General features: G+C 42.1%; 1 protein-coding gene across 2 annotated transcripts in view; it reads left to right on the forward strand.

Annotated features, from left to right (window-relative positions):
* The first annotated feature begins 15,316 nt into the window (after positions 1 to 15,316).
* Scaper (S-phase cyclin A associated protein in the ER) overlaps positions 15,317 to 22,345 on the forward strand; it is a 477,645-nt gene continuing 470,616 nt past the window's right edge. For both annotated transcript variants that reach the window (XM_074061919.1, XM_074061920.1), the window contains exon 1: positions 15,317 to 15,391. The gene's annotated coding sequence lies outside the window, so the exon portion shown is untranslated. The remainder of the gene's footprint in view (positions 15,392 to 22,345) is intronic.

Genomic DNA, 22,345 nt, shown 5'->3' on the forward strand with positions numbered 1-22,345 from the left:
TTTTAATTCCTCGTCTAGAATTAGCATCGCACAGGATGGAGGACAGTGCACATTCAGTCTTGTCCTAATCTCAAAGGCCCCGTGAATCATATGGTACTCCATCAAGAATCAGACCACTATAATTTTGATATCGTTTTAGCCAGACCTGATGGATGACAAGAAATAGAATCTCCTTTGGATAATGTGGTAGGACACGTGTGGTCCAGAGAGTGGGAGATAAATCCTAAAACAAATACAGAAGCCTGACACATTCCATGAAGTTTTTAGGAGTCTGGTGGCCAAGCTTGACTAAGTCCAAGACTTGTGCAACAGGAAGGAAGAGCATGGGATTTGTAGTCATCTGAGCCTTGAATTGAATCTAGATTCTGTTCTCACTAACCGAACACCGGAAGCAAGTTCCCTGGTCTCTCTGTATCATGCTTTCCTTGTCTCCAAATACACACACACATCTTGCTTTGCTCATGTCCAAATATATATATTATCTATCTATCTATCTATCTATCTATCTATCTATCTATCTATCTATCTATCTTGGTTTGCTTATCTCCAAAATACTTATAGAGCTATGAAGGTTAAGTTAGATAACACATGTAAAGTGCAGATATATAAAATGCATGAAGAAATATTAATTTCTTTATGAGTTTCCTATGGCTATTGTAAGAAATATGACAAATTTAGGTGGGAGGTGTGGCTCAAATGGTAGAGCACCTAGGAAGTGTGAGATCCTGAGATCAAGCCCCAGTACCACCAAAAAGAAAAACAGAAAGAAAAAAGTAACATGACAAATTTAGTGACTTAAAGCACACACTTTTGTGTGTGTGTGTGTGTGTGTGGCAGGTGTCAAGCCCAGGCCTCACACATGTTAGGCAAACACTCTACCATTAAGTTATAACTCCAGTCTCCCCCGTTTTCTTTATAGCTCCAGATGTCAGATGTCTGAATCAGTTTCATTGGGCCGGAATCAATGTTGGCAGAGCCACATTCCTTGCAGAAGCTTTAGGGAAGAATCTGTTTTTGTGCCTTTTCCAGCTTCTAGAACTTATATGTTTCATGCATTGGCTGGGGCTCCCTCCTCCTTATTTGAAGCGTGCAACACAGTTTGTTGCTTCTGCCCTCACACTGACTGTGTCAAATCTCTTTTTCTGCATCAAATTGCCCTCTGTCTCTGCTTATGATTTACAGTTAAGGCCACCTGGATAATCCAGGATAATGTCATCTCAAAATCCTAAATGTTATCACACTGCAAATGTTCCTGTGAAGTAACCTTCACAGGTTCCAGGGACCAGGATATCTTATGGGTCATTATTCAGCATACCAAAATTCCTTTCATCACCAGTGTTTACGACATTTTTAGGACATTTTGTATCTAAAGTAGTGCTGTTCAACAGAAATATAATGGGAACCACGTCTCTAATTTTAATTTTTCTAATAGATGCATTAAAAAAGTAAAAAGAAACAAGTGCAATCAATTTTATTGATAGTTTAGTCAAACCAGTGCATAAAATATCAACATACAATCAATATAAACTTGTTTCTGTGGACTAGGGGTGTGACTCAAGTGGTAGTGTCTGCCTAGCAAGTGTAAGGCCCTGAGTTCAACCCCCAGTGACACACACACACACACGTTATTGGGATATTTTAATTTTTCATATTCAGTTTTTGAAATCTGGTGTGTAATATAGTGAAAATATGAATTAAAACTAACCCACATTTCAATTTCCATACACATTCTAGTGGCACAGTGCAGGCTATAGGATTGTGAAATTAGAAGGGTTAAGGGTTTAGCCGTGTTCTCGCCTGCACCCCCTATTTTAGAGGCTGTATCTCTCACCTCTAGTACCTCATCCTGCCTAGATCCACCAATGAGATGCTCACTGTTGGCTCTGATCCTTCTGAGTGTGTGAAGGCTGCCCCAAGTGGGTTATGAAAACCCTATAGAGCTAGACTGGTTAGCTATCAGCTGAACTCATCAACATAATGTAGAGGGATTTTAATTCATCAACATAATGTAGAGGGATTTTAATTCAAGGTATTACTTCTGCAGTTGATGGAGGAGCTGAGAAGTCAAACAAGAGACAATGGAGACAAACAATTAGTGGCATTATACAGCTGTCACTGCTTCTGGTAAGAGAGGGACAACAAAAGGCAGTATTACCAGAGCCTGAAATCAGCACCACTCAGAAGCTAGGATCATGGCAGGGAATTTGGATCACGAAAAAAGGAACTGTACAGTAAGAACTAAAAACATGGAGGAAATCAGCCACTACTGGATATACTGCCCAAGGAGAGAGTGAGAGAAATACTCTGATGCTTCCTTCCTTCCACAGTCCAATGTCTGTCAGGGCCTCCCATTGGCTAAACTTACCTAGATGCTACTTGGCAAGGGATCTAGGAAGAAATGTAGTTCCTTGAGTTAAAACAGAATGGGAAAATCAGAGAATGGATTTAAGAACAAACAGGCAGCTGGGCACTGGTGGCTCACGCCTGAAACCCTAGCTACTCAGGAGGCAGAAGTCAGGAGGATTGTGGTTAAAAGCCAGCCCGGGGAAATAGTTCTCGAGACCCTGTCTCAAAAAAGCCTTCACAAAAGGGGCTGGTGGAGTGGCCCAAGGTGTAGGCCCTGAATTCAAACCCCAGTATTGCAAAAACAAAAAACAAACAGGCAATTAATTGCCACTAATTGTGATTCAAACTATTTATGTCCTATATTACAAAAACTTCATGCTTCTGTCTGACAGCATATAACTTATGCATCACACAAAGATGCCCATATGGTCTCAACATGGGTGACATTAGTTATCATTACCATCTTAAAGTCTAAGATGTCTAAGGAATTCACAGTCTTCCCCACCAAATCATGGGTTTTCAGGGTTTAGTGACATATTAACTAATTGGTTAAGTACCTTTGAGGTTTTTTTTTTTTTTTTTTTTTACAAAATAATATAAAAGGGGGGAAATGAAATAATTGATTAATAGTACTATAAAAATTACAATATGCAGAGCTATCAGAGTCATTTCTTCAACTGGTCTTCAGGGCATAGTTGATACTGGCTACTTCCTTCTGTCACTGACCATTTCTTGCTCCCATTGTCCTTAGTCAACACTTTGGCTAGTTGTATCACCTGAGTCATGACACAAACCTTTGTTCTTGAAGGATCTGAGTCCTCGGTGGTCTTGCTTTTATTGAATTTTGTGTTTATTGGGTTTTTCTTTTAACCATTTCTAGTTGGAGATAGAAGAACAAAATAGTGCCCTAGTAGTTCCCTGGGTCCTTGGTAAGGTCTTCCATGCCCTCAGTGGGTATCTACAATGCAAATTCCCTTTGTTAACTGGAACTGACCATTCCACCAAGTATGGTAACCCTATAACCCCTCCTCTGGATGTTGATTCTGTTATATGAGGACCCCAAAGTACTCAGGTGGCAGTTTCAATATCTCATTGATGGGACCATTATTAGGTACCTGGATGATAAAATCATACCTTCCTGGGACCTGCAGATGATGTAGATGCCTCTCTCCATGTTCCCTAAGTCTAGCAAGTTCACCTATAGCTGCATGAGAACTCCCTGGACAACAGCTCTCACCTTCTTTGTTCTTCTCTGGTGGACTTTCTCTGGAACTTTGCCAAAGGGAAGTGGGGGCCAGAAATAAAGCAAATGTCCTATGATCAGAGTTGGTGGGTATATGCCTTACCTTTCCATATTCCAAAAGACAACTTTAAAGTTGTCCACACTGTTTCTCAAGAAGTTCTTGGTGAGGTTGTTCTTCAGTTGCCAACAGTGGTCACCTGTTCATCATGATCTATTTTATCTCTGACTTGTTTCCTCTTTTTCTGCTTATACTCACTGGGATCACCTCCCAGACAAGCTACTCCTACCCACGACTTTTTCTTTGGAATTAAGAACTCAAAATAAGACCTCTAAACCTGGGGAATCTAAGAGTGTAAATAAAGGAAACTAAATTTTGATAGTGGACATAAATGTTTTCCAGAATCTGGGTGTTTAGGCAATAAGAGAAAGAGCACCATCTGTTGGTCACTGGTTTAAAGCACCTATTCCATTCTGTGGGACAGCACTTGATCTTGCAGGGCCTCTATACTGCCACTCTATTTAGAGCTTGCTTTGGCCATTCCACTAATTTACCAGGTCATGTGTTCTCAGATGATGGATGTATGATAAGATTAGTCAATTCCAAGAGCGTGAGCCTGTTTCTCTTGCTTCCAAATGAGATTCTTAGTGACAAGAAACCTTGCAAAGGACAAAATGATAACGAACCATAGGATCACGACATTCCATAGATACATAGATGGTGGCAATGCAAAACCACTTTGGATAGGGAAAGAAAAAATAGTGCTTATTCCATTGAGGATGAATGTCTTCCTTGCCATGATGGAGGAGGTCCAATGTAATTAACATGTCCCTAGTGTCCTGAGGGATGGTGTCATATCAGGAGCACAATGATGGCCTCTGCTGTTGGCGAGCTGGGTTTCCTGCCTTGGAGACAGAAGTCCATGTTGTTGATTTCATGACTAACCTTGTTCACAATGCCATGGCTAGTGATAGATGGGCCCACTGACAAGCACCAGTATGGCTGAATAAAGAAGCTAACCCGTGTTCACAGAATGGATCTTGCCTACCCGGTTATTGAGAGGTTCCTATTTAGTGGATGCTCTTTGGTAAGCATTCAAATAAAACATAAAAATTCACATGCTTTGATCATCAATTTAGACCTATCCACCATATAATTTCCCTGTTCCCAATATTTTAACATTATTCTTTCCAAATCTCTGAGCAACAGGTAAAACCATTAGCCACTACCTAGGAGCCAGACTAAATGTGTACCTCAGGCAATGTTTCCTTCCAGGAGGGTGAACGTCCAGATGTCCTGCCCAGAGTTTTCGCACTAAGAGGACTGGCTTCCACCATTTCCTTTCAGAGCCACTTCTGGATGGAATGGCAGTATTGCAGTGGTCCACTCCGGCTGATGTCAACATATGCGGACAGGGCTAAGTTTCTTTTCCTCCAACAAGTGTTACAAAGAATCCCTCAGGAGGGCCCAGAGTCTGAGCTACTTTCCCATGCGCCTCACTTGTGTCCTCCCGACCTGCTCAAGCCATTCTTTTACATTCTGCTTGTAACTGATGAAGGGTTATTGGTGTATGTATGTTCAGTCTTATGGCAGTTCATGAAGGGAGGCCCAGATTATGCCGACCCTGATGCTATTAAGATTCAGTCTCTTCCAGAGTCCTTCAGCTCCTTTGGCAGAGGAAAGGGTTACATCAGGCTTCAACTCTGGGATTCTGCGCTTAGGATCTCAGTTAGGGTTTGCCAGAGGGTCCGAAGAGCATCCTCACCTGCCACGGTGCCTTGGATCTCCTGAATCATTACACTTGAATAAGCAAGGCAGTGCGACTGGATCCTGACTTGCTGTGGAGCCTTTTCATTTTCTGAGAAATGGCTTCTTAGAAAATAGTTCGGTGGAATTCACCCAAATGTGGTATGTGTGCCTTTTGTTAATATCAGGATGTGCAAAATGCAGAGCTTGTTTTTCACTATTAGATTCTTGACTTCAGGCTTGATATTTTGAGCTTGGTAGTATTTGGTTGTGGGAGCCATTCCTGCGTGGCACAGGCTGCTTACACTAACCTTGGTCTTCATCCACTAGTTGCCAATAGTCACTAATCTGTCTACCTTTGGTTGTAACAACTAAAACAAGATTTCTGGACATTTTCAAATGGCCCCTAAGGGACAAAATCTCCTGCAGTTGAAAACCACTGCCATACAGAGATATAGCAGTACTTTCACTAAACATTTGTGTTCTGTACGTGCCATACTAAAGCATCTAGAATATCTGCTCTTTCCTGTTCCTGAAGTCAATCAGCATGATGCTATCATTGTATGGATGAAAGTGATGTCCTATGGATGTTCACATGACCAAGGTCCCTATGGGTTCTATTGTGACACAGTATAAGAGTTGACGTGACCCTGGATTAACCCTGTGACGTTTACTGTAAAGCTATTGCTGTTCCTAATAGGTTAATAAATGTGTTGCTTCTGAATTTCCTTGCTGAGAAGGAAAAATGATTTGCCAGATGAAAACCTGTATGCTAGGTGCCAGGACTAGGTTGATTTGCCCCAGCAAAGATGCTGTATCTATCAGGTGCTGCAAGTGGAGTCACCATCTAGATTTGCCACTAGTCAAAGACAGGAATTAAGTAGAGTTGTGACGAGAACTGTCACTCTTATATCTACCATATAGTGCCACCCTTGGTACTAATCTCTGCCGTGCTCAGGAAGATGAAGTCTTCCTTTTGAAGGGCAGTTCCTGGGGGATTCTACTTGGTTCTAAATGTAATAGTCCTCTCATCATGGATCTGGGAGTCAGTGCAGGATTTCCACACCAGCTGAGAATTATGTCCTGACCAAATTTAGGAGAAATAACCCCAGAATAGATCTACAGAACCCCCTGAGTTTGCTAGACTTGGATATAAATGTCAAATTCTTCAATCTATCCAGGGGTCCCCCAGGATTAGCATAAACTCACAGCAATGTATAACAGTCCCCTCAAAATTCTAGGTATGTTCTTTTTCTCAGTGCACACAAATCCTGCAAATATCCACAGGTCCTTTTGAGAAAAGCTTAGACAAATATTAATAGTGTATAGTTTTGACAATGTCGCAGTGTCCTTCCTTGAGAGGACCCTGTTTCTTCTCTATTCCCTGGGTATGTGAAGTAATTTAGGTCTAAATGAACTAAATGAGAGGCTTTGACTTCCTTTCATGGCAACTCAAGTTGGGTTTCTGCTCACTAGACCTGTAGTTTTCTCAGTTGTATATATCAAGTAGGCTTCCCACTGATTGCATTCCTAGGGACCCTGTCATCAGTTAGCACCCACACAGACCCCGAGGGTCAAAACATCCTGATTGCTACTCTGCTTCCACTGTCCATTATGGTAGTTGTGCCCCCTTGTCTTTGATGGATGAATGTTAACACATGGCTTCTGCTACTCTGCCAGCATTTCCACTGAAATAAGAAAATGCATTTCAACCCTCCATAGTCTAGTGAAGACAGCCAGCGCAGAAGTTTTGAGGATATCTATGCTTCTCTCACTAATGTTTTCTGAATGCCTTGGTGCACTCGGGGCCCTTCTGGGGAGCACAGTCAGGGAGGGAGTAAGTAGGTTACACACCATAAATCCATTCCAACATTCCCATGACCTTGATTGCTCCATATGTGATCCTGTCTCACTCTGTAGCCCAGGCTGGTCTTGAACTTAAGATCTTCTGCCTCAGTCTCCCAAATGCTGGAATCCCTTCTTCTTCTTCTTTCTCTTATTCTTTCTCTTCCTCTTCCTTCTCCTCCTCCTCCTCCTCCTCTTCTTGTTCTTTTTGCTGTTGTTGTTGGTACTGGGATTTGAACTCAGGGCCTAATGCTTGTCACACAGGTGCTCTACCACCTGAGTCACACCCCCAGCCCTTCTTGCTCTAGTTATTTTTTGGATAGGGTCTTGTGCTGGCCTCAAACCAAGATCCTCCTGAGTAGCTGGGATTACAAGTGGGATTACTAGCAAGCATGGTCCTGATCCTTTCTTTTTTTTTTCAAAATAAAATCCTTTGGGTGCTAGTGTCTTATGCCTGTAATCCTAGTGACTCGGGAGGCACAGATCAGAAGGATCAAGGTTCCAGGCAGGCCTGGGCAAATAATTCTCAAGACCCTATCTTGAAAATACCCAACACAAAGAATGGCTGGTGGAGTGGCTCAAGTGGTACAGCACTGCTTAGCAAGTGTGAGGCCCTGAGTTCAAACCCCAGTACCACCAAAAATGAAATAAAATTATTTTTCCACATTGTATGAGGGATGTTCTGACATCTTAGGTTCACTGAATACAAACTACCATTAAATCCTAGATTCAGCCAATAAACCAAGAAAACCATTAGACATGCTTTTAGCTGTTCAATTTAGCAAATTAAAATCAGAATGTCAGATAAAGACATCCATATTATAAATTTAACTTGGCCTGCTTTTTTTTCTTCTTATGGTTGTTTATTTTTAGCAGTAATGGGGGTTGAACTCAAGGCCTCATGCTTTCCAGGCAGGGCACTCTACCACTTGAGCCATGCCACCAGCTAGGCCTATCTTTTCTGATATAACATGCTTAGAATCTACTCCACAAATATCTTCTGGATTACTGCTGATGTAAATATACAGAGAATTCAACAGTTTATAAGTTTGGTGTATAAGTTTTTTATTTTCCCGGAATAGACTTACATTTCTCTCCTGGGTCACTAGATTTGGCTTTAGCAGTGGGTCTGAAGGAAATGAGGGAAATTATCGGTAGGGTTTTGGGGGGATTAGACATTTGTTTGGAAGATAACTCCTGTGTATAAGGTCATTACTGAATCTGTCAACAAGGGAAGGTCAGTTTCCTCAGATAGAATAGGAAGATGGGAAAAAATAGACTGAGGGATATTTAGAGAGCTAGTCTGAAGTCACCGCAAATGTCCACACCCTAAGACTCAAGGTCCCACTACTTTGCAATTGATGTCTTAACTTTAATACAAGGACTTGAAAAGGTCATGAGTTCAAATTTATTTTACTCCAGCCACTTGCACAGGTAAGTTTGGTTCTGATTCTTATTTGTGGTCTACCATTTGGTCATAAGAAATAAGAGATGCTTGGGCCATTGTAGTTTTCTGGTTCCCTGGCCATGCTTTCAGCTGACAGTGTAAAGCCTGTGACTCGCCATTTTCTTTAATCTGTCCAAAGCTTCCTAAGTTGTCAGGCTACTCCAAAGTCCTTGTAATTAACATTACTGGCACTTGGTAGAGTACAGAAGCTCCAAATTTCCAATTTCATTACCTTCATCTAGCTCTTCATTTGAAGCAGCCACAGTTATAGGACCACTGCATGCAATGGATTACTAGAATTCCATTCTCTACTTGCATTAATTTGAAACAGGTGAGCATACTCAGCCTCTAGCAAATAAGAGGTGGTGTTACCAGATCCTCAAAGCCAAGGTTGTCAGGTAGAAGTTAGAAACATGACAAGACCTTCCCAACATGAGATAGAACTATGGAGAAGATGCATTGCCCACTGAAGGTGGTGCCCATAGGAGAGAGGAGAAATTTCCTGAATTTTCCTCTCCTAGTTTCCTCCAGTCTTCTCAGCATCTTTCACTGGCCAAATCTCCCTAGAAGCCAAGTGGAAAAAGAACCTAGGAAATGTATCCCGAAATTCAGAACCAAAATTTAGGACAAGAAATCGATCTTAGAACAGTCAAGTGGCCAGTATAGGATAAACACCTCCTTCTACCCAAACGTCATGTGTTTATTTTTTGTCTCCCAATCACATCCTTTCTTCTCTTGCCTCTGAGTCTTTGTTCAACTTCTACTCATCCTAGACGGGTTTTCACTCTTTTCTTTGCATATCTAAAGCCAGATTTTCAAAATCCAATTGAAATCCCATATGTGCTATTATTTTTAAAAAAATCTATCCACACTAATATCCTCTTTCATCTCCAAACTCCTATAGCATGAATTGAAACAGTAAATGTTGAGCTTGTACTAGTGCCAGGTACTGTGCTTAACCCTGTAGACAGGCACCAGATGCTCTTCGCCCTGAGGTATCCAATAACAGAAAGAGGTGGTGGTGTGAGGAACATGTGTTTAGAACAATTAAAAGTCAGCACAATTATACCAAGCAGGCCAAGTTATGTAGTCAGCCTTGTCTATTACCTCCCATGGGCCGGGTTTCCATGTAGAGGCAGTCTTCTTGTGAGAGATCTTCAGGTGGTCCTCCTCAACCCCTACACATCCAGCCACAGCTCATTGGGCTAGGAGGTGGGCATCGGATCCAAGCCAATCAGTGAACTGGACTATTACCTACAATAAGACTTGGTTGAAAAGGAGAAGCAGGTTCCTTTTTTTGGGGGGGGATATGACAATGGGTATCTGCCTGCCAGTATAAATGTCTGTGGCTCCTTCTAATTCATAAAGTGAAACCCTAAATCCTAATGTGATGGTATTAGGAGGTGGGGCCTTTGGGGGGTTGATCAGGTCAAGAGTGTGGAGCCCTCACAGATGGGATTAGAGTCTTTATAAAAAAGATCAAGAGCTCCTTTATCCCTTTGTGTGAGGACACAACCAGATGACCACCACCTATGAACCAGGAAGTAGGTTCATACCTACTTTACCCCTAGAACTGTGAGAGATAAACCACCAGTGGCTCTTTGCTATAAGCAGAATGAAATAACACTAAGGTGGTAACTCTGGAGCAATGCTGTATAATGGGCCCTCCTGTAATGATGGAACAATTCTGTATCTGTATTGTCCCATACAGTAGGCATCAGCCACATGTACATATTATATGCTGTTGAGTACTTAATATTTAGCTGGTGTAACTGAGGATTTTATTTAACCGTAAATTTAAATAACTGCACAGGTTCAGTGGCTATCTTATTGGACAATGCCATTCTGGAGAAAGAGCCTGAACTGATGGAAAAAGGAAACTGGGGTGGCCGAGGTGTGCAAGGCTGGAAAGTAGATTTTGTTAGTGGGCAGAAGGAACTAGTGGCTGGGAGAGAACAGAGGGTACTCTGTTTCAAAAGCCAAGAGGTGGCATAAGACAGAACAGGCAATTATACAGTAGGCAATTATACTACCTCATATGTTTGTTGTGAGGTTAGATGATGAAATGAACATCATAGCTGGTACAATCTGAGCTCTTTCTAAATGCTAAGTTGTTCTGAGTGCTTTTTAGAATGATTTAATATTCACAAAACCCATTGCTTCATTTTACAGATGAGGACGATGTAGTTTAACTATTTCTAGCTCTTACTATACCATAATGATTCAAAGACTTCGATCCAGGGCCTTTGTTGATCTGTAAAATGGGATATGTTGCTTAATTCTCAGATAAAGTGAGAGCTTTGTCCATAGAAAATGCTTAGACAAAGTTATCTGTTAATATGATTCCAGTAATAAGGAATAATTTGGGCAAGGCCCAGGGTGCAGGGGGAGAGGAAGTGAATTGTAGAGTGTGAATGTATTGTATTTTGTCTGGAGCACCTAGTGAGGCTGTAGAGGTCCACAAACCAGATCTGCAGGGCCTCATAGGCTATGTCCAGGAGCCTGGGGCATAGTGGAGCCAGTCAGATAGTAATCATAGGACAGGCTAAGTGATACCGCAGTAACAAATGTCCCTCAAATACTTGCTACCTATCTATTGGGGATCAGCTGTGGCTCTGCTCCATGTCATCTTTACTCTGGAACCTAGGCTTAAACAGCTTTTCTCTGAAACATATTGCTTGTGGCCAACAGAAAAAGAGACATGGTGAGCCCAATAGCTGGCTCAGAAAGCTTTTGCTTGGAACTGACATTCTTGCTTTCATTTTATTAAGGAAATCACATGGTCAGGTTTGCCATCACTGGGGCCAAGGAAGAGGCACATTATGGAGGGGCACCAGAATATTTGGTCCAACAGTAATAGGAACAGATTTTATGGCAAAAGAAAATGAGTGGTAGCTGGGCACTGCTGACTCACACCTGTAATCTTAGCTTCTTGGAAAGTTGAGATCAGGAGGATAGCAATTTGAGAACAGCCTGGGAAAATAGTTTGTGAGACCCCCCCCTGCCCCGCTCCAACTCCAAAATAACCAGAGCAAAATGGACTGGAGTTGTGACTTAAGCAGTAAAGCACCTGTTTTGCAAAAGTGAAACCCTGAGTGCAAACCCCAGTCCTGCAAAAATAAAGAAAGGAAGAAAGAAAGAACAACAACAAAAACCAAAAACCAAAAAGAAAATATGTGATTACCCAGTGAAAAACTAAGCAAATGATTTGAATAGACATGTCCTCAAAGATGACACACATATGGAGAATAAGCACATGCAAAGATGTTCTCAAGAAAATGCAAATTAAAACTACAATGAGATACCACTTCCTACCCACTAGAATGGCTACAATAAAAAGATCAGACAATAACAAATGTGGAGAGGATGTGTAGTTGGTACAGCAAGCTGTTTGACTGTTCCTCAAAAAGTTAAACTTACAGCTACCATATACCCTAGCAAGCCCACTCCTAGGCATACACTCAAGAGAAATGAAAATATGTGTAGCCACAGAACTGGTACATGAATGTCTACAGAAGCATTATTCATAATAGCAAAAAAGTGCAAATAATTTAAATGGCCTTGAACTGATGAATGGATATATTAGGGCTTTCTAGAGGAAGAGAATTTTATATATGTATGTATATATATATATATATATGTTCTCTCCATATAATTAAATATACATAATTATAAAAATTTATACAAAATTTATATGTGTTATAGCTATACATCCATAATTATAAAAGGGGACTTAATTGATTGATTTACACCACTGGAACTTGGAGAGTCCAACAATTGGAGAGTCTACTAATGACTGTCCGGATGCTGGAGAGGCAGGGATCCTGGTATCTCAGTCCTAGAGGCTGCAAGGCTCAGGACAGGGGGACCAATGATGTGGTCTCTGAGGCTGAAGGTCTAGAAGCTCCCTGGAGAGTCACTGGTATGAGTCCATGTTGAAAGGCTAAAACTGGAGTCTGATGTCCATGGCAATGACAGCAGCAATAGGTCAACTTGCTCAGAAAGAAGGGCGCTTTCATGGCTTGGCTGGGTTTCTCTCTTTCCACTCTTAGTCTGGACCCCCAGCCTGTTGGATGGTGGCATCCACATTCAGGAAAGATCTTCCCTCCTTAGTTCTCTTTGGAAGCATTCACACAGGCACACCAATAGATGTGCTTTCTTAATGTAGATGCTTCTCAATCCAATCAGGTCAACAATCAAGGTCAACCATCACGAAAGGTGGCATGTATTCCACACAATGGGCTACTATTTAGTTGTAAAAAGGAATGAAATAGTCATACATGTTACAGAGCATGTACCTTCAAAATCCTTTCATTTACATTACGTGAAAAAAGCAAACCATATGACATTTCATAATTCCCTTCATAAATGTCTAGAACAGGCAGAAAATAGGCAAGTCTGTGTATACACAAAGAAGAGAAGTAGTTGCCTATGGCTGAGGGGGTTGAGAAGAAATGAGGGAGTAACTTAATGAGTACAGGGTTTCCTTTTGGGGTGATGAAAATTTTCTAAAATTGACTGTAGTGACAACTGCGTAAGTCTGTGAATATACTAAAAACATTGACTTTTATACTTTAATTTTTTGGAGGCACTGACATTTGAACTTAGGGCCTGCTAGGCAGGTGCTCTACCACTTGAGCCACTCCACCAGCCCAAGTTATATACTTTAAATGAATGAATTATATGGTATGTAAATTGTGGCTCAATAAAGCTGTTTTATGTAAGAAAGATGAGTGTTTTATTTTTAGCATATTGATTTTGAGAAGTTCAAGTGGAGATGAGTAGGTAGTTCACTTTGTGAACCTGGTTCTTCACACTGGGGAATCAAGACCACAAAGATGTTAGCAGAACATGACCATGTAGACAGTGTGTCCAGGGGCAAAGAGAGAAGACTTTTGTTTGTCACTGAGGGATGCTGTCAGGGATTGGATCTGAAGTGTCCACCCCCAAAAGGCTCATATATTGAAAGCATGGTTCCCAGCTGCTGGCACGATTTTTGGAGGTTCTGGAAACCTTAGGAGGTGTGGCCTAACAGGAAGAAGTCAGTTACTGGGGACATGTCGTTAGGTGATATGTCTTGCTCTGTTCCCTTCCTGCTTCCCTCTCTCTGCTTCCTGTCTGCTAGGAAGTCAGCAGCCTCCTTCTTCTTATGCTCCTCCTGCCATGATGTTGTGCCCAAATGCATAGGACCAAGAAATCACAGACCGAATCCTCTGAAACCGTGAGCTAAAATAAATCCTCTTCCATTGATTCTGTAAGGTGTTGCATCACAGCATCAAGAAAAGTAACTAATACAGATGCTAACATTTAAGGGATGAGAGAAATAAAGGGAGACTTTAAAAGAGATGGAGGAGTGGTTAGCAGTATAAATGTGAAAATCAAAATGGAAAGAGTGTTTTCAGAAGGAAGGAGTATGATGCAGAGAAATTATGTTAGGCTCTGTGTCAATGTGACAAGATACCTGAGATAATCATCTTACAGGGAGGAAAGGTTTATTTTGACTCACCATTTTGGAGTTTCAGCCCAAGGTTGCTTGGCCCCTGTTGGCTATGATGGGGCAGTAAATGATGGTGGGAGTGCATAGGGAGAAAGCTGTTTACTTCATAGAGGCTGGGAAGCAAAGGTGGGGTGTGGTGTTGGGGAAAAGGAGCCAGATTCCCAGTATTTTCTTCAAGGACACACCCCAATGACTAACATCCTTCTACTAGTCCTCACCTCCTTTGTTCCTCCCAGTAACACCATAACAAGGATTTAGAGGCCGCTTTTGCTAAAAGTACTGACTTCACTGCGGAGGGCTTATGGGTAACTAACAGGAGTTAAAAACCTGGCATCTCTAAGTCCATTTTTTATCTGTCTTCTTTGCTCTCCCCAGGCAACAGCAACAATCTTGTCATGGACAATGCCCTGCCTGATCAACCCTGAGATAATGACAAACCTGACTTCTTGTCACTTAACCTACACCAACACAGGGCCGAGGATGCTGGTCCCCTTGTCTTCTCAGTATAGTTATAATGATTAAAGTTCCTTTTCTGCTTTCACTATTATTTTCCATCTGTTCTTTGGGGCAAGTGACTGACCCTATTGTTGAGACCCCAAGAATCAGGCCTCTGGCCTAGGAGTTGGGACCAAGCCTTCAACACATAGGCCTTTTGGGGGACATTAAAAGATACACGTTGTGTATCTTTTAATATATATAGCACGTTGTGATGATAATGTCCGCAGGAACTACAGTAGGGAAATCTTCAGTGACTCTGGAAAGAATGGTTTCTGTGGAGTGATGGGGGCAGAAATCAAAGTAAAGGAAGTCCAGACACTTGCAGGGAGTCTCGGCCGGCAGTGCTGGGCGAGGTGCAGCGCAGGTCACAAACGCACCGATTTAGGGAGGCCACCTCCAGGTCCCTAATCTGCGGACTGACTGGTGATAAAGCCGGGGGAGGGAGAAGGCCGAATCCTACAGCGAAACCTGGGTAGCCAAAAGTAGCGGGGAGCGCATCCAGGGTGGGAACGTGCCTCGGAGAGGCTGTGACGCCTGAACCACCCCCAAGCCCACCCCCTCCGGTCCCCCGCCTCCCCGCCCCAACGGCGCGAACGTGCTGCGCATGCGCGCTGGCTGCCCCGGAGCGCCAGAACGGCGCGGCCCGGGCTGGAGTCACGTGGTGCGCCGGCCAGTCGCCCCGCCCCACCCTCCGAGCCCGCCCCGCCCCCGCCCCGCCCCTTTCCCGGCGGGACGCTCGGAGGCGCCGCGCACTGCGTAGGCCGGCGGTGGGTGAGTGTCCGCGAGGGGCGCGCGTCGCGCAGACCCGGGCGGGTCCCGGCGGGGGCGCGGGCCGGCTGGATGCGTCGCGGGGGCCAAGGGAACAAAATGGCGGCGGGGTACACCCTTCCTCCACCTCCCACACCTGGGAATGCTGGCGGAGGGCCCGGGATCGTTGCTGGGGGAGGGGAGCTATGGGGGTCGGCGGAGGAGGCCTGGGGGCGCGGCGGCCCGGGTCCGAGCCGGCCGTGCGGGGTGCAGAGGGGCATGGGGCCGTGCACCCCATTGTGGGCCGCGGCCGGGGGCTGTGCGGAGACAGGTCGCTACACGGAGGTCCCTCTGGCTTCTGTAATGTCCGAGCCCGGGGGGTCTCCGCCGCCCTGTCTTGGTTTGACAGCCACAGTCGCTGCCCATTCTCAGCGGGATGGCCACGCGGTCCCTGCACCCCGACACTGGTCCTGGCTGTGCCCCGGGGGAGGCAGGGCCGGAATGGTCTCTCCATCCTAGAAACGTGTGCATGGAGGCCTGGAGAGTGGAGCCCAGGCCTCTCACCTGGAAGAAAGAGGCGGCACCTGCCGCTGTCAAGGGGCTGCAGCTGAGGCCGCCCCGCCTTTCTGCGAGCGGCCAGCTTCCTGTGGCTGTTGGACGGTGGCTCTCGTTTGTGCCAAATTATTGTCCACAAAAATAGCTACTCACTATGGTCATTTTATCGAGTGCATAGTAGTCACTTTATAGATTGATTTTTATCAGCGTCAATCTTTTAATCTGGTCCAAGAATGGGATGGGGCTGTGCAGTTTGTGAATGGGGAAACTGAGTTTTTTTTTTTTCAGTGGATCTGGGGTTTGAACTCAGGGCTTCGTGCTTGCAAAGCCTTCGCTCTACCCCTTGAGCCACACCTCCAGTCCATTTTGCTCTGGTTATTTTGAAGATGTGGGTCTTGCAAACTGTTTCCCAGGGCTGGCTTCAAACCATGATCCTCCTAGTCTCAGCTTCCTAAATAGCTAGGATTACAGGCATGAGCCACCTCTGCTTAACTCAGTCTTACTTGCTCTGGCTCACCCGCTGTAAGCATGGATCTGACCTAAGTGGGTTCCCTAACCACTCTGGCCTTTATTGGCACTCTGCTCCTTGGTTTTTTTTTTTTTTTTTTGTTAACTATAACTTGCCTTAAAATGTGTTGGGTGTAGATTGACTTATACCACATATTGAAATCATTTGAAAAATATCCACTAAAAATATCTTTATTTTTTTATTTTTTATTTTATTGTTTTATTATTCATATGTGCATACAATGCTTGGGTCATTTCTCCCCCCTGCCCCCCACCCCCTCCCTTACCAACCACTCTGTCCCCCCCCCTCCCCCCCACCCCCTCAATACCCGGCAGAAACTATTTTGCCCTTATCTCTAATTTTGTTGAAGAGAGAGTATAAGCCATAATAGGAAGGAACAAGGGTTTTTGCTGGTTGAGATAAGGATAGCTATACAGGGACTTGACTCACATTAATTTCCTGTGCATGTGTGTTACCTTCTAGGTTAATTCTTTTAGATCTAACCTTTTCTCTAGTTCCTGGTCCCCTTTTCCTATTGGCCTCAGTTGCCTAAAACATATCTTAATTCAAGAATCAATTTTAAGCATTTTTCTTTCTTTCTTTGGCTGTGCTGGGGTTTGAACTCAGGGCTTCACACTTGCTAGGCAGGCACTCTACTACTTGAGCCATGCTGCCAGTCCTTGAGAACCAATTTTAATGTGACTTGGAAAATTATCTTTGTGGGAGAAAGTGTGATGCTGTGGCTTTGAAGGCAGATTGATTTGAGCTTGAATCCAAGTTTGCTCCACTTGCCCTTTGGCAATTTTTCTGAGCCTCGTTTTCCTCATCTGTAGAATAAGGATAGCATCCACCTCATAAATTTGGCCATAGCAATAAATGAAGTGTCTGTACAGCCTTTAAAACTGCTTCTTTCTGGTCCATGGTAAGCCCTCAGCAAATGCTTGCTCCTTTTTCCTCCACTCCCTTGAATTGCATTTAAAAAATTCTCGTGTGTTGTCCATTTGGGCTGCTTAATAAAATACATTATGCTTCGTGGCTTATAAACAACAGAAATTGATTTCTCACAGTTCTAGGTGCTGGGAAGTCCAAGGTGAAGATGCTGGCAGATTCCATGTTTGGTGATGGCTTGCTTTCTTCAGACCTGCATCTTCAGACTGTGTCCTCTTGGGATAGGAGGGGGAGAGGGTCTCCAGAGTCTTTTAAAAGGGCTTTAATCCTATTCATGAGCACCTGAGCTTCTTAATTATCTCCCAAATTTCTTACCTCCTAATAGCATTACTTTGGGAACTAGAATTTCAACATACAAATTTTGAGGGAACACAAACATTGAGACCATAGTGCTAGGTCAAATAACCATAGTAGCATAATGTGTTGCCATGCAAATGTGTTTATAAATAATTTTGGTGATTGGGATCACAAGGATATAGTGCTTTAAATAGACTTAAAAGGTGTTTTCCTAGCTACTCGGGAGGTAGAGATCAGGAGTTCGAAGCCAGCCTGGGCAAATAGTTCAAAAGACCCCTTGTTGAAAATACCCAGCACAAAACAGGGCTGGTAGAGTGGCTTAAGTGGTAGAGCGCCTGCGTAGCAAGCATGTGAAGTCCTGAGTTCAAGTTCTAAACCCCAGCACTCCCAAAAAATATAGTTTTCCTTTGTGTTTCATATGTATTTAAGACTCACTAAAGATTGATTTAATAGTAAGACTTTACTAATGCCTTTGTTTAACTGCTTTACAGGAATGTTTTAAAGGTAAAGGGACTCGATTGGTTTTTTCACTTTCATGTCTACTATAACCCAACCTAATTTTAAAGAAAAAGCAAAAATCCTTTGGGACTCACATAGGAGCATTATTAAATTACTAAAAAAGTGGTGGTGCTTTTTAATGGGAAGTTAAACAGACTCTCTCTAATGGTGCCATCTGATATCTTTAGTGGAATTGGCCTTTCTGAGGTTGAAGATGTAGATTTCTGAAAATTGCAAATGGCAATTGTATAACAATTAAAATTAAAGTTACTGATATAATTATGTTTGTAATTTTCTGCTGGATGGTAGCCTTTTCACAAGCATGTTTGGTTTTCACTGCTTGGCAATAAGACTTGTAGAATATAAACAGTGAAAAGATCTACAGTTCAGTAGGAGAGCCTGCCTTAAAAAAGTATTAGAAGGGGGCTGGAGGCATGGCTTATGCAGTAGAGCACTGCCTAGCAAGTGTAGGGTCCTGAGTTCAAACTTCAGTACTGCCAAAAAAAAAAAAAAAGTATTACAAGGAAATAATTTATGAAAAGGCTTTTTTCCTCTGTGACACAAAACACTTAACAATTTCATGAGGTTTTGCTATTTACTACTTTTTAATAATTGCTTAAAGTAGTAAGTTTATTATGTTTTGAAAACATCAGAAGTGAAGAGAACAGTAAAATAACCATCTATGTACCAATCTCTATTTCAACAGTACCTACACATGAACAGTCTTATTCCCAACAAACTGTTTTGCAGCAAATGTCAGATATCATGTTTTATTTGTAAAGATTTCAGGATGTGTTGACTGCTTTTGCTACGGTGTAGGAAAAGGGAGGTGGTTTTGGCATTTTCAGTGGGGCATGCTACATCCCTGGGAGAAATCTCTCTTGGCTGATATATTTGTGGTAATTCACATAGAAGTAATTAAAAACCTCATTGAACAGCATGGGTATATAAAATGTCCATATTCTTCTTCAAAAGACTCATTTTTGCCACAGTGTACTTACTTTCCACTTAGCAAAAATGGTAAAAATTACTGATAGTTTCTGAGTATACCTCAAGCAAGCAACATTATTTAAGTAAGTATCAGACTCCGGCAGATATGCAGGCTTTACTAAACTTCAGAGAAGGCAAACATAGATTATAGATTTTGTGAACATTGGATAAGAATTGTGATTGCAAGCCTCAGTTTTCCTACAGTTTATTGGCAACTATGTGGACAATTTGTAGATGTGCTATCCATGTGTTAGCTAAACGGCCCATAATTTTTTTTAAAGTGGTGCTGCTAGCAGGCTTCCTGTTATTTTGGGTCTGCCATTTCTTTATGGTCTTCTTAGAACCTGTGTACCCAAACTCAGAGGAACAAAAGAAGTATGCCTTCCCTGGCATGTTTCCACATGTAGGAGTTCAGGTGTCTCTGCAGACATTTTGAGACTGCAGGTGGGCTGAGACAGGTGAGACCTCAGATCATCACAGGTATCAATTTCTTCAGAAAATTGGGGCCCATTCAGTCCTAGTGTTTGTCCCTGCCTAATGATTTGCTTTATTTTTCACTTAATTTTGCTCCACTTTCTATTTGGTGGTTGTGCTACAACCTAGAGTTTCTCACATTGTATTCATTGGTGAGCCACTGTCAGTGTTTCCCCATATCCACATTTCTTTTACATTAACGATTCTACATGACAATGTTACAAATTTCCTCTTAAAATGTAAGTAAAATGTTAGGTTAAAGAGAAAAAGCTATGTAAATAATAGTACGGGTGGTATGTAGTTTGGTGAATATCACGAAGTAACTGATTGAAACTTTGGATTAGGACATAGCTTTCTTTTCTAGAAACAGCTTTATTGAGATGTATTTCACATACCATAAAATCTACTCATTTAATGTGCAAACTTTGGTGTATTTTAAAAACTTGAATGGTTTTTAAAGTGCTCATAGAGTTGTACATCCATCATCACAATCGATTTTAAAACATTTTCAATACTCCAATAGGAAACCCCATAAACCATTAGCAGTTACTCCCTATTCTGGCCCCCTTCCCCTTCCCCCACCCTGTGTCCTGCCCTAACCCACCACTAGTGTACTTTCTGTCTCTATGGATCTGCCCATTAGGATGTATCACATTAATGGAATCATACAGTGTCATGTCTGTTGTATCTGGCTGCTTTTGTGTGGCATGTTTTCAAGGTTTGTCCACACTGTAGCACAGTCAGTACTTCACCCCTCCCCGCCATTTTTTGATCAAATACCATACTATCATGTGGGTATACCACATTTTACTTATCCATCCATCAGTTGATAGATGCTTGGGTCATATCTAGTTTTGACTGTTAGGAACAATGCTGCTATGAACATTCTTGCGCTGGTTTTTGTGTAGACTTGTGTTTTCATATGAGTATATATGTGGGACTGGAATTGCTGGGCATTGGTGACCATATTCCATTGCCACTGCAGTGTGTGAGGAGGATTCATTTTTCTACATCTTCTCCGACACCTGTTGTTTCTGCCATTTTGACTGGACATCTTGGTGGACATGAAGTGGTGTTGCATTGTGGTTTTGATTTGTATTTCCCTAATGACTAGTGATTTCAGGATCTTTTCCTGTGCTTTTAGCTATTTGTATATCTCTTTTGGAGAATGAGGGCATGGCCTTTAATCTGACACAGATTCTTTTTTTTTTTGGCAGTGATGGTACTGGGGCTTAAACTCAGGGCCTCATGCTTGCTAGGCTTTGCTAGGCAGGTGCTCTATCACGTGAGCCTTTCCACCAACCCCATTTTTATATTGGGTTTTGTCAAGATAGGGTCTTGTGTACTGTTTGCCTCAGGCTGGCTTTGAACTGTGATCCTCCTGATCTCTGCCCCTCAAAAGCTAGGATTACAAGTGTGAGCCACCAGTACCTGGTTTCTATATTAGCTTTTGTTTATGTCATTAAGTGGATTGCTCCCCAGAAATCTTTTGTAACATTTCATTGTGTTCCTGTGATGCATGCATTCTCTAATTATGTTTATTAATATACACATTGTCCTATAGAACTGTCTTGAATTTTATGAAAAAGAAAATCATGCATTTTTCTTTTTTTTTTTTGGTGGGACTGGGTTTTGAACTCAGCTTTGTGCTTACGAAGCAGGTGCTCTACTGCTTGAGTCAGTTTTTTGCTCTGGTTATTTTTGGAGATGGAGGTCTTGCTATTTACCTAGCTAGCCTTGAACCATGATCCTCCTGATCTCAGCCTTTCAAGTATCTAGGATTACAGGTATGAGCCACTGGCACCTTTGCTTTATTTTCTGTTTTTTTTTTGAGACAGGATCTTGCTATGTATACCAGTCTGGGCCGTGAACTCACAGTCCTTCTGCCTTGGCATCATGACTGACTTTTAATTTAGAGGTAGAAATAAAAATCTGCAAAACACCTAATTGAACAGGAGTACACAAGACACAACAATAAGAAGATCTATAATAAATCAGTGTCTGTTAGGATTCAGGAGATAATGATTTCATTTTGAACCATTCTTTTAACGATAAAAAGATTTGGAGTAAATCAGTGTCTGTTAGGATTCAGGAGATAATAATTTCATTTTGAACCATTCTTTTAACGATAAAAAGATTTGGAATAAATCAGTGTCTGTTAGGATTTAGGAGATAATGATTTCATTTTGAATTATTTTTTCCTCTTAGGGAGAAACATGCTTGCTAACTAAAATTTGTCATCTTTGGGTTAAAAATTTTGAAGTCAAAGCTGAGTTTAATCTGTAATTTGAAAGTATATTTAAGCCTGATGTGGTGGTGCACACTTGTAATGCCAGCACTTGGGAGGCTGAGGTAGGAGGATTGAGAATTTGAGGCCATGCTGGGCTACATAGGGAGAGAACCTGTCTCAAGAAACAAAACGCCCCCTATTCCCTAAAAAACAAACAAACAACAAAAAGAAAGTATATTTATATTAAAATCATAATCTTTTAAGGTTGTAATTGCAGTGCAATTATATTTGAGAAAATCAGGAAAATAGCAAAAAATTACCCACAATCCCTATGCTATACAGTGATTAATTATTGAGTGCTGGGTCTTTGTCATCAAGTTCTTCACATATAATTTCTTTGATTTTGAAAATAACCCTACAAGGTAGATATTTTCACTCCCATTTTATAGCTGTGAACTCTGAGATTAAAAATGTTAAA

The sequence above is a fragment of the Castor canadensis genome, chromosome 19, assembly GCF_047511655.1.
Source record: "Castor canadensis chromosome 19, mCasCan1.hap1v2, whole genome shotgun sequence".
Classification (NCBI taxonomy): domain Eukaryota; kingdom Metazoa; phylum Chordata; class Mammalia; order Rodentia; family Castoridae; genus Castor; species Castor canadensis.